The sequence below is a fragment of the Leptopilina heterotoma genome, unplaced genomic scaffold, assembly GCF_015476425.1.
Source record: "Leptopilina heterotoma isolate Lh14 unplaced genomic scaffold, ASM1547642v1 Lhet_44, whole genome shotgun sequence".
In the NCBI taxonomy this organism is placed as follows: Eukaryota; Metazoa; Arthropoda; class Insecta; order Hymenoptera; family Figitidae; genus Leptopilina; species Leptopilina heterotoma.
Window position 1 is genome coordinate 2,259,227 of NW_025111084.1, and position 11,891 is coordinate 2,271,117.

An 11,891-nucleotide genomic window follows, 5' to 3' on the forward strand; every position below is an offset into this window, starting at 1 on the left:
TCTCTAATTCAGAATTAGATATATACAATTTTCATATATCGGAAAATTGGATTTGATTATAAGGAAAAAAAAAAGTTTTAGAGGGGAGATTTTTTTGTTTTAAATCATGATTTTTAAGTAACATTTTAAAAGAGGGAAAGAAATTAATTTTTTTTGCTAGTTTGGAACGATGGTGGTTTTTTTTTCTCCAAGGGGAAAATGTATTTTTTTTGTCCCTCTAAAGGAATTCTTTAATCCAAGTGGAACTTTCAAAGCTCATACAGAAATGGCATTCTGGCTCGTGAGAGGAGTAGACCACATAAAAGGAAAAGTAGTTTCGCTGAATGCGTAAATGGTCTATTCGCGTAAAACCGCTCAAGGATTGGGTTGAATTTACTTTTCAATAATACGGAAACGATTATGAGAAACCACCAAACTGGAAATATGATCTTCTTGGCGTGAAAGCGAAGACGTTTCTTGAGAAAATATCGCGTTTAATTGTAAAAAAAAGTGAATCAATTTTTTTTTGTAGATACTTTGAAATTAATGTTTTAGTTTCAAAAATTAATGTTCCAATGAAGGAAAATTGATATTTTTAGAGAAGGCGGTAAGAAAATTAATATTTTAGAGAGGGACAAAAATATTTCAAAAGAGGAAAATAGGTTTTCAAATGAGCAAGGAGGAAAATTAATTTCTCAAAGAAATTTAATCTAGAGAAGAGAATTTTTACTGGTACAGAAGATGATGTTCAAAAAACCGCAAGTTTCGATTTAAAGAAGAGCACATAAGTTAGAAAGTACAATTTGATTAATCCTTGGTAGATAACATTAGATAGAAAATATTCTTGGTGCTACCAGAAATGCATAATTGATATTAGGAAAGTTTAAGTTTGGTTTTTTTTTTTAAGAAGAAAATTAATTTTTTAAGGACATAACTGATGTTACAAAAGTGTAGAATTAAAGATTCGTGAGGAAATTTTTGGCTTACTGAACGATATTTCTGATGTTTTTTTCATGTGTTGCGAAAAACCCTTTTGATTTTTATTGAAGGACAACATTAATTTTACAAAAGAACATTAGTTTGACAAAAAACGGCAAAAAGTTTTAATGGGACAAAAAATACAGTTGCAGAGGGAAAACAATAAAATTCCATAAACACAACATTAGTTTTACAGATGTACAACATAAAGATTTAGTAGGAAAACATTAATTTTACAGATGCACAACATTAAGGTTGGAGGACGACATTAAATTTACAGAAGGATAACATTAATTTGACAGAAGCTAATAATAGTTTGTCAAAATAACAGTATTAGTTTTACAAAGGCACAACATTAATTTTAATAGAAGGGTAAAAAAATAGGATAGCACTAAAGTTGCAGGATAACATTAATTTTCAAGAACCATCATTAGTTTGACATATGCTCGAGAAGTTTTAATAGAAGAACAACATTATAGTGCGGAAGAATAGCATTAAATTTACGGAAGGACAACATTAGTTTGACAGAGACTCAAGAAGTTTTAATTTAAGAACAACATTAGAATTGCAGAAGGATAGCATTAAATTTACGGAAGAAGAACTTTAGTTTGACAGGTACACAAGAAGTTTTAATCGAAGACATTAATTAACAACATTAAAGTCGTGGGAGGATAACATTAAATTTACGGAAGGAAGACATTAGTTTAACAGACATTCAAGTTTTAACAGACAAATGACATTTAATTTACGAAATTTAAACTTAAATCTGAAGAACATTAAATTTACAGAAGGACAACATTTAGCAGAAAAAATCAGAAGAAGAACTTCTAAAAATTAGAAGAACATTAAATTTATAGGACAACATTAGTTTGACAGATTCACAATAAGTTTTCATAGAATATTAAATTTACAGAAGGGCAACATTAACATTGCAGAAAAATAGTTTTATGAATGTAAACATTAATTTCAATAGAATAATAATTTTTTTACACTGTTTTTCTGCGGATATCAAATTGAGACAAAAAGCGAATCAAAATGTTGATTTTTGTCTCAATTTGATATCCGCAGAAAAATTGTGTTCGTGCAAAAATAATATTTTGGTAACAAAACAAAATTATGTCTCAAAAGAAAAGAATCTGTTTTGGCAATATTATTGTTTTAAAGTATCAAGGTAGACAATGTTAACAAAAGAAAAAAGAGAGGAAAAATTTAGAACTTGGACGTTTATAAAGATTTAATCTGAAGGAACATGAATAATTTTAAACCGATCATCTTTCGCTCCATAAATATATTCAAGTAGAATAAAGTACACAACTGTCGATACGGAAATATTCATTAGAAATCAATCAAGTATTTACCTTGTTTATCATTCCACGATCCGTGAGCAATTATGATGAGCAATCACTGTCACGTTTTTTAATTTTTTTCTTTTAGGGGAAAGTGCAGGTAGAATGAAAACAACAAGAATAGTTAGGGTTTAACACAGAAAACAATTATTATTTTTTTGTTCCTTTTGGTATTATTCACTAACAAATATGATCACTGTTAACACACTTAATATCCAAATTAATCAAAGATGACTCGTAACGTCCTTGTCAGCATCATTTTTTTTAAAGATCACCCAAGAGCACGTGTACACGAATCGTGATTATGCTTTACTCTCAAACGGTTTTTAGTTTATTGATATTTCTTATGTCATTGTCAATAACAGTGGTGAATTGTTGCTTTTTAAGGATAATTTTTGTTCGATTCTGATTTTCGAATCTTTGAGTTTGTTTTCGGGAAAAGTATATCGAATTTACTATAGAGATGTTTCAAGAGTTTCAAAGTTTTCACTTCAGATTTTTCTCTTATTGGTGAGTAATTGATTAGTCTTTCAATATTCTTGGGAGGAAAAGCTTCTCTTCTCGAACATGATATATTTACTTGAAAGTTTTAAATCTTTGACAAGTTTCAATGTTTCAGTGTTTAAATTCGAAAATTTGAACTTTAGCGGAAGTTCGAAGTTGTTTTTTTTGGAAAAACTGACTTGAGGAACAGGTTCGAGTGTTGATCCAATTTTAATTTTCTGATTGATGTGATTAGTTGTCGATTCCAAAAAGAAGCACTCTAGTTCATTCTTCTGAATTCAAGGATTTAATGGTTAATGAACTAACTTAAAGAATTAACGTAGTTAGGAACTTTAAAGGTCCAAGGTAGTTCCAAAAGTCCTGAAGTGTAATCGTCACTTTTGTCACTGTTCTCGATAATCGAATCGGAATAATCTTTCGGTAGTGCGGTATTGTCACTAATAGGTGTTTGCAGAATGTCACTGATGAGTTTGATAAAAATCGAGGGGGTGAAAATCACTGGGGAATATGGAGATTGTCACTGAGGATGATACGAAAGTTTGGGCACTGATCACTGAATCCAGGGTTTAGTGAAGCAGATGAAACAGCTGAGGAAGTCGAGCGGCGAGTGTTGAACTGGAGGAATGTTGGCAGAAGTGGACCTTTAGTGTGGAGAAGGTGCCTTCGTGAGGACAGTCGGGTCCTGACTGGCGGGCCGGCGGTTGCAGGGCGTTATGGTCCTCCTCCTGTTAATGTTTGTCCGGTTGTCCGAGGTTCGCATTAGCGTGTATAATAATCCGCTAGCAGCGTGCTAGTAGTATCGCCGCGTGGTGGTGAGTAAGCGTGGCGAGAGCTAGCAGTCGCCGATCTAAAGAGTATAAGCAAGTAAGAGTGAGTGAGCAATCACTTGGGGGTCTCTCCGATGGGCGGGGAGGAGACCGAACTCGTAGGTTGGTGGGTAGGTTGGTAAGTAGGTAGGTAGGTAGGTTGGTAGGTGAATCGGTGTGGATGAACGAAGCGGTCGCGGCGAGTTGTGGAATAACCGTGAGATACGTCGGGAAGGTAAGTATATTCTCGTCAGCCTGATGCCGGCACGCGACCTGTCCTCCCTCCCTTCCCTGCCCCTGATCCTTCCCTGCCTGCCTGCCTGCCTGCATGTTTGCTGCTGGTGGTGCTGCTGCTGCTGTACTTCCCTTTCCCCCTGCGAAAAACCATCCGCTGCTCTGCCATCGCTTCCACTCCTACGAGAGATAGCCTCCTCACTATAACCTCCCACCACAATATCCTCTCTTTAACTATCGACAGTCTCCTTTGCTATAAGAGAGCAAACCCTCCCAACTCATTCAAATCCTATCGCTCCATCTGGAACCGTTACACTTCCAGTCAAGAAACAACAGTCCTGCTCCCTGGATGCCCCCACTGGGTGGAGTTTCTCTCCTGTATGTGCGAGAGATTCTTTGTCTTTTGCTCTCCTTTGCCGTGATTGATCGCCTCTTTATTATCCTACCAGCCATTGTCGATGTATTATCATCTGCTGGACCTGATCGTATCATCGAATATCACCTATCGAATAGATAGCATCGTATTTGAAGATTTCGTAGATTCTTTGCGCTGATACTTACTGCAAATCACACCCAACATACCTTCTGTTAGAATTTTTTCCACTTTAAAAAATGTTCTAAAGTAGAGCTGATTAAAATAGAACCAAATTACGATTTAGTAATTACGATTTAGTACCCAAAATAATTTAAACCTTCGGTTAGGATCTTTTTCACTCTAAAAAAAGGTTCTAAATTAGAGCTGATTAAAACAGAACCAACTTACGATTAAGTACCTAAAATTGTTACGAAATTAGTACCTTTCTTTTACAGTGTTTATTTATCTTTTTATTTAGTTTGCTTAGGCAGACTTTTAGGATCTAATAGATATACTTCTACTGCAGTTTAGTATCCAAGAATTTTTCATCCAGAAGAAGTCTTAATTCTTTGTTTGTAGACATTGTGATAACCAAAATCACTATTATGTACCGTTTCAGTTGAAGTAAATTTAGTAGTATACATATGTAACTGTATTGTTGGTTTCGAAGCACTACTAGGATCTATGAAACCTCTCAAGTTTGTGGAGCAAACAACTGGGAACCACCCGAGTCACTGTAACCAGAACTTTATGATTTTACAAACTTCAGTGATTTTACAGATTCCAACATTTGAAATATGTACCTACTTTTTGTATTATTCCAGCAGTAGGATCTACTAAAATCTTTAGTGATTTTATTGACTATTTAAAAAGTCATTACGTTTTGTACTATAGCATCACTAGGATCTACTAAAATCACTATTGATTTCATGAATTAGTTAAAACACTACGTTTTGTACTAAGCACAAGGATCTAAAATCGCTAGTGATTTTTATTGATTAGTTAACAAAATCACCACGTTTTTTATTATATCAACGCTAGGATCTACTCTACGTAGAGTCACTAGGATCTATATATTCTATTTAAGTTCGGAAATCTTAGGATTAAAGTATTAAATTATTATTAAATTATTACAGTCCATTTCAAAATGTGATACACCTAAAATTTATGAAACGATTAAGAATTACTGAAGAATTACCAGAAGGTATGATACTACTAGGATCAAAATTTCACATAAGGTTGAAAGTCTTAGGATTATAAAGTACGATTAAAATGGTAAACTATTGTTGACTATTGCAAACTGCGGCACATCTAGGATTCTTGAAACTAGGAATTAGAATGAAATTACTAGAAGCTCCGAGATTACTAGGATCTATATTCCACTTAAATTTGGAAGTCTTAGAATTAAACTAGGATTAGACAGTGAAACTATTGAACCATTATAGTCCTTTCTAAAGCACATCTGGGATTTTTGACACGATTAGAAATTATTATCGTATTACTAGAAGTTACGAGATTAATAGGATTATAGATCCTAGTAATCTCGTAGCTTCTAAGTTTGGAAACCTTAGAATTGAACTACTATTAAATTGTAGAAATAAAGCTATTGTTAAATTGTAAATCGGTTAAATTATTATCGACTTACTAAAAGGCGCGAGACTACTAGGATCTAGATGTACTAAAATATAGATTCTACTTAAATTTGGAACTTCTAAAATTAACAATTTACAATCTATTAAAAAATAAGGTATTATGGAACTATGTTTTATGAAAGTATGGATCCGTTTTAGTTACATCTTTGACGGCACTAGGATCTATTATACTACCAGGATCTATGAAACTATTAGCACTTACAGAACTACTAGAAGTTAGAAAATTAGTAGGATCTGTTTCGCACATTTTTGACTTTTCTATGATCGTTTAAAGTATTAAGACTACTTAGAGACTAGTTAAGACTAGTTAACTTAGACTATTAAAGCACTAGGATCTATATTTTATCTACTTTATCTTCAATACTCTAGTAATGTAGTGATTCAGCGCTAAAGAAAATGTTCATAGATTTATAAATTGTAAGAGAAGATAATTCACAATATATTGTTGTGATGATAAAAATTGTTGAAAAGAACCAACCAAGATGATAATATAATGGAAGATGAGATTTGAAAATGAATCTAATGCTTCATTAAAGATAATTTTAATTGATGTCGTTTCTAAAGTGCAAAGGTATAAGATTCTCGGCAATGATTGATTTCTTCCATTCGAAGGGATCTCGATCTCTGATGAATATTCCATCTAGATGTAGATCTAAAGAGGACATCTAGCGATGGCAAGTGTCAAAGAAAATGATTTGTGGCAGTTAATGACGAGGAACATTTGATCACATTGTAAATAAGTTTCAAGAAGTAAGATGCAACATTGTTTTAAATATAAAATCAAACATTGGTGAACATTTCGGTGAAAGTTTTTTTTTAACTAGAACTGTGTTAAACATTTATTTGTAAAAGTGAGTGTACATTTTTTTTTTACTAAAATTTAGTGTAAACTCTTTCTTTATGGAAAAATTAGAATTTAGAATATTTTGTTCCAGTATTTTTTGAATGGGAGAAAAATGTTGAAATTTGTAATTAGCGAAGTTTTTTTTTTGTTTGAAGTATCGAGTCACGTGTACTACGTTAATATTCTTTGGTTTGGAGAACGGGCGAGACCGCTCTGCGGGATCTTCAGAGGCCGATGCTCCCACTCCTCGTCGTAGTACTACTTCCACTTAGAAAGACTCGTTCACTCCGCTTCGTTGAGGTAAACCAATTCATCTATGCAACTGTATTTATGCCCCTCCACTCTCGCTCTGTAGAAAAACACATGGGTTGCCCTAGGACCATTTCTGCTCTTCCTTTACTCTCTTGTCGTGACGTAATCTTTACTTCACTCGTCTTCCTAATCTTTATTTTACTAATTTTCCTAATCTTTGCTTTACTACTTTTTCAAATCTTTATTTTACTAATCTTCTTGATCTTTACGTTACTAATCTTTTTAATCTTTCTAAACTTTTATCTCTGCTAATCTTCCTAAATTTTAATCTCTACTAATCGTTCTAATCTTTAATATTTCCTAATTTTTGTAATTTTTACTAATCTTCCTACTCTTCAATTTTCACTACTCTTATTAATTTTGTTCTATAGTGACGGTAGTATTTCTCTAGATCCTAGTATTTCTATTTTTTCTGGTAATTCTAGATCCTAGTATTCCTGTAGATCTTAGAATTTCGATATTTATAGAAATAGTTATGTAGGTTCTGGAATTTTTATTTAACTTAATATTTCCACAGATTTTAGTATTTATATAGATCCTAGTATTTGTAGAAATCGCATAATTTCTATTGATCCTAATATTTCTATGGGTTGTAGTAATTGTTATGTAGATCCTTGTATTGCTTTGTAATCAAACAGTTCTATAGATCGTAGTATTTATATAGATCCTAGTATTTCTATAAATCTTAGAATTTCTAGATTCTAGTATTTCTATAGGTTATAGTAATTGTTACGTAGATCAAACAGTTCAATAGATCGTAGTATTTATATACAGATCCTAGTGTTTCTGTAAATCTTAGGATTTCTATAGATCCTAGTAGTTGCAGTTCTTAATTTTCGGTTATTCTCTGCTCTAAGTCGCACTAGATTCTAGTTATTTTATTGAGCCAAGTTTAACGAACTGGAAACTAAAGAGAAAAATTTTCTAATAATATTATTTGACTATCCTAAGAAGAAATTAAAATCCCTTTTGGTATCTTACGCTTGGGAGGTGGCGAAGGTAGAGAAAAAAAATCATCCTCGTTCATTGACTGCAACGAGAGTCGCTTCCGGTGTTTACGAATGGTCTGACACCCATTGTGAATGCGACACAATTGTTGTCGGCATGGTTGCGACAATAAACGACATACCATCAGTGTGTCTGAAACGTTGTTGAGAGATTCTCTCGTGTATTTTGCATCGTCATATGTATATACATATATTGTCATCGTACTTATATCGCCCTCCTCACGGTTATTTTTCGCGTAGGCGACTAATGATGGGTCTTAAGATCTCCACACACGTGTACCTACACGTGTCCCTGTCACCAAGGCAGCCGAAGAGAGTCAAGCTTTGCCGCCCTGTTCTGTTGTGCATGGAAAAAGTCATCGCACAGAATAGAATGCGAAGGGAGCATCGCATATCGCCATTGTCGCTAGTCGTTGTCGCGACAACGCACAAATTCCGAACCCGCCTTTAAATTCTGAAATATCACGATCGACAATCGACCCTGACAAGACACCAACACAATAGATATATAATCTCTTCAATTTTTATATTCTCGAATTTTTCCTCCTCGCTTGCTTTGCAAGTACCTCCAAATGGTACTGGGTCATTATGCAATTATTGTATAATCCCTTTCATTCTGCTATTAACACTTTTCTTTAATTAATACTTCTTTGTAATTATAGACGCTTTTAGAGACAAGGTAATAAATATCGCTTTGGGTACGTGTTAATTATCATATGTGGTTTGCTATTGACATTAAGATTTTTTTTCCTGCTCCTTTTCGAAAAGAAATCTTTCATGATTTTTGGACGTTTGTTTTCGTCTATGAGAAATGTTACTTGATGACTTACAATTTTACTTTTACTTTTTACTTTAGGTTACATCCTAATACCAGAATCTACATAACGTCTGTGTGTATACTAGGATCTATAGAAATTCTACGACCTACAGAAATACTAGGATCAATAGACACGCACTACATTCTATAGAACTTTTAGGTTACACGCTACTACCAGAATCTATATATCAATTACTATAATTATAAAAATACTAAAAAGTCCAATGATACTAGGACCTTTAGCAACACTAGGATCAATAGGAATTCTGCGATTTTAGTAATACTAGGATCTATATAAGTAGTTCAACCACAGGACTGTTAGTTTACATAAAAATTCCAGGACCTACATAACTATTTCTATAAATATAAAAATGCAAAGATCTACAGAAATACTAGGATCTATGGAGTTTCTGGGATTTATAGAAATACTAGGATCTTTATAATTACTACTATCAAGAACTGTTACCTTACATGATACATCTGTGAAACTACCAGGATCTATCGAGTTACTAGAAACTGTTGACAAATTAGTGTTAAAAATTCGACTAATTCACTAGGATCTATAGAAAAAAAAAATTCGAACCAACATATGAGTTGAGAGATTATTTAATTATTATTTTTCCACTAAAGAAATTGTGTAAGTAAAGTGTAATGGGAGTAAGACAGTAAATTGAGGAGGCTGAATACGAGACCATAGGATCGGATCCTCGTGATCTGCTTTATCTGGTTGCACAACCGTGCTCTCGATCGTCCTGACACAGTTACCGCAAGCAGAAGGGCGTTCCGTAGTTGTAAAAACGTTAGGAAACGTGAGGAGCTCTTGGGAGTCTCTTCGTTCTTCGACGATTCCTCGTTTTTTGCGACCTTTGGAGAGAGGCCCACAGTCTCACTCTCTCTCTCTGTCTCTCTGTCTCTCATCATTGGTTCGCGCGGGGGGAAACGACAACAACGACGAGAGGGATTACCTTCAGTAAAACTTTTTCTTTTCACGGAGAACGGTTAATTGGGCTGCTCGATTCATGGACAACATGAGAATGAGAAAGGATACAGTATCACCTCTCAAACACTTTCAAAAAGCGCACTTAAATATTCTTGGACATTGTAAAGAGAGGGAAATTTTGGTGGAAATTTTTTATTTTTGTTTCACACGCCGCAAAGAATCTCGAATATATCAAAATTTGTAGTATTTATTATATAGATCCTAGTATTTTTGAAATCTTAGCATTTCTATTGATCCTAATATTTTTAAGGATCTTTGTGTCTCTGGACTATCTGGTTATGCAGATTTTTGTATTACGATGTAACCTAACAGTTCTATAGATTGTAGTATTTATATAGATCCTAGTATTTATGAAACCTCAGAATTTCTATTGATCCTAGTATTTTTGAAGGTCCAATAATAGCTGGAGTTTCTAGAAATTTGATAGTTATTCTAATTGTTATGTAGATTCCGTTATTAGGATGTAACCTAAAAGTTCTATAGATCATAGTACTTCTATTGTTCCTAGTATTTCTGTAGGTTCTAGTGTACACAGAGAACCTAGAATTTTAATTGTCGTAGTAATTGTTATGTACAATCTGGTTACTGGCATTACTATGTAGTCCAACATTTCCATAGATTGTAGTATTTATATAGATCCTAGTATTTCTGAAATCGCAGCGGTTTAATTAATCCTAGTATTTCTAAAGGTTCTAGTATCAATGGACTTTCTAGAATTTTTATAGTTATTGTAATTGTTATTTGTAAATTCTGGTATTAGGATGTAACCTATAGAAGCTCTATAGATCGTAGTTTTTTTATGGATCCTAGTATTTACGTAGGTCCTAGTGTACACTGAGAACCTACAATTTCCATTGTAGTAGTAATTGTTATGTAGAATCTGGTATTACTATATGTAACCTAACAGATCAGAACCTAACAGTAGTATTTATATAGATCCTAGTATTCACTATAAATCCTAACATTTCCGTAGATCCTAGTATTTCCTTTGATGTTCGTATGCGGGGATGTGTATGGATCTAAAGTCTAAAAGTGTTGAAGTGCCAAACAAGAAGCACAAAAGTTAGTTTGAAAAGAGCTATTCCTTTAAAAGTACATATATACTGGAATAAAAAAAAAGAGTTGCGATGTGAGATAGGACGACGATTCATGTTTTCCTAATTTGGAAAAATGTTTTGTTGTAAATATGATACTATGGGCGTGTCTTTACAAGATCATATGGGATAGCACTCGTGGGAAATGAATCACTTGACCTATTCAAACTCTACACATATGTGTGATTCCTTTAAATACCGGCATTGCGTTAAGACTTTCTGAATTTACAAATAATACCCAGTTCTTTATTATACAATATACACTTTATTCGTTTACTTCTAAAAGAAGACGAAAATAATGTATGATAATTGTTGCTGTCAAACAATAAATTTCGATGTAAGAATGAATGAAAAAAGGGTGCTTGGTATATTATAACTTTTGTAATTAGTGATTTTTAAAGATGCACCGGAATTGCATAATTGTTTTTTTTGCATTCATTTCTATAATGTTTCGCAAAAATTTTTTTGTTTCCATTTTGGATCCGTGAGTTTGAATTTTGATTCCTTCACTTCCTCCCCAGCTTCGAAGAGCTATTATATCGTTAGCATTTTTTTCCGTTCGATTTTTCTACAAGGGAAAAAAGTTTCATACTCTCTAAATTAGAAAAAATCTAAAAATGCTTACTAATTTAAATTAGAGACTGAATTTTTGCTATTGAATTTGTAAATTTGACTAATAAATGGCGATTCCTACTAATTTGTTAGTAAAGTTTACTAATTAAAAAGCAAAAAGTTATTGAACTAGTAAATTTGACGAATAAATAGTAATTTCTACTAATTTAATAGTAAAATTGACTAATTCAAAGAGATTATTTTTAGATGCTTTTAATTAATTTTCGACTTCTCTTTTTTCAAAAAAGAAAATAAAACATTTGACTTATTCAAATAATTAAAAAAAAAAGTTCTCCTAAGATTAGAAATTCTTTTTCTTCGTTTTTTTTTTCATTGAATTGCATCGAAAAA

The 11,891-nt window shown here is 33.0% G+C and overlaps 1 protein-coding gene across 1 annotated transcript in view; it reads right to left on the bottom strand.

Moving 5' to 3' along the window:
• LOC122507006 (transcription factor hamlet-like) overlaps nucleotides 1-3,719 on the bottom strand; it is a 41,109-nt gene extending 37,390 nt beyond the window's left edge. The window contains exon 1 of the mRNA XM_043619482.1: nucleotides 2,316-3,719. The gene's annotated coding sequence lies outside the window, so the exon portion shown is untranslated. The remainder of the gene's footprint in view (nucleotides 1-2,315) is intronic.
• Between the last annotated feature and the right edge of the window lie 8,172 nt (nucleotides 3,720-11,891).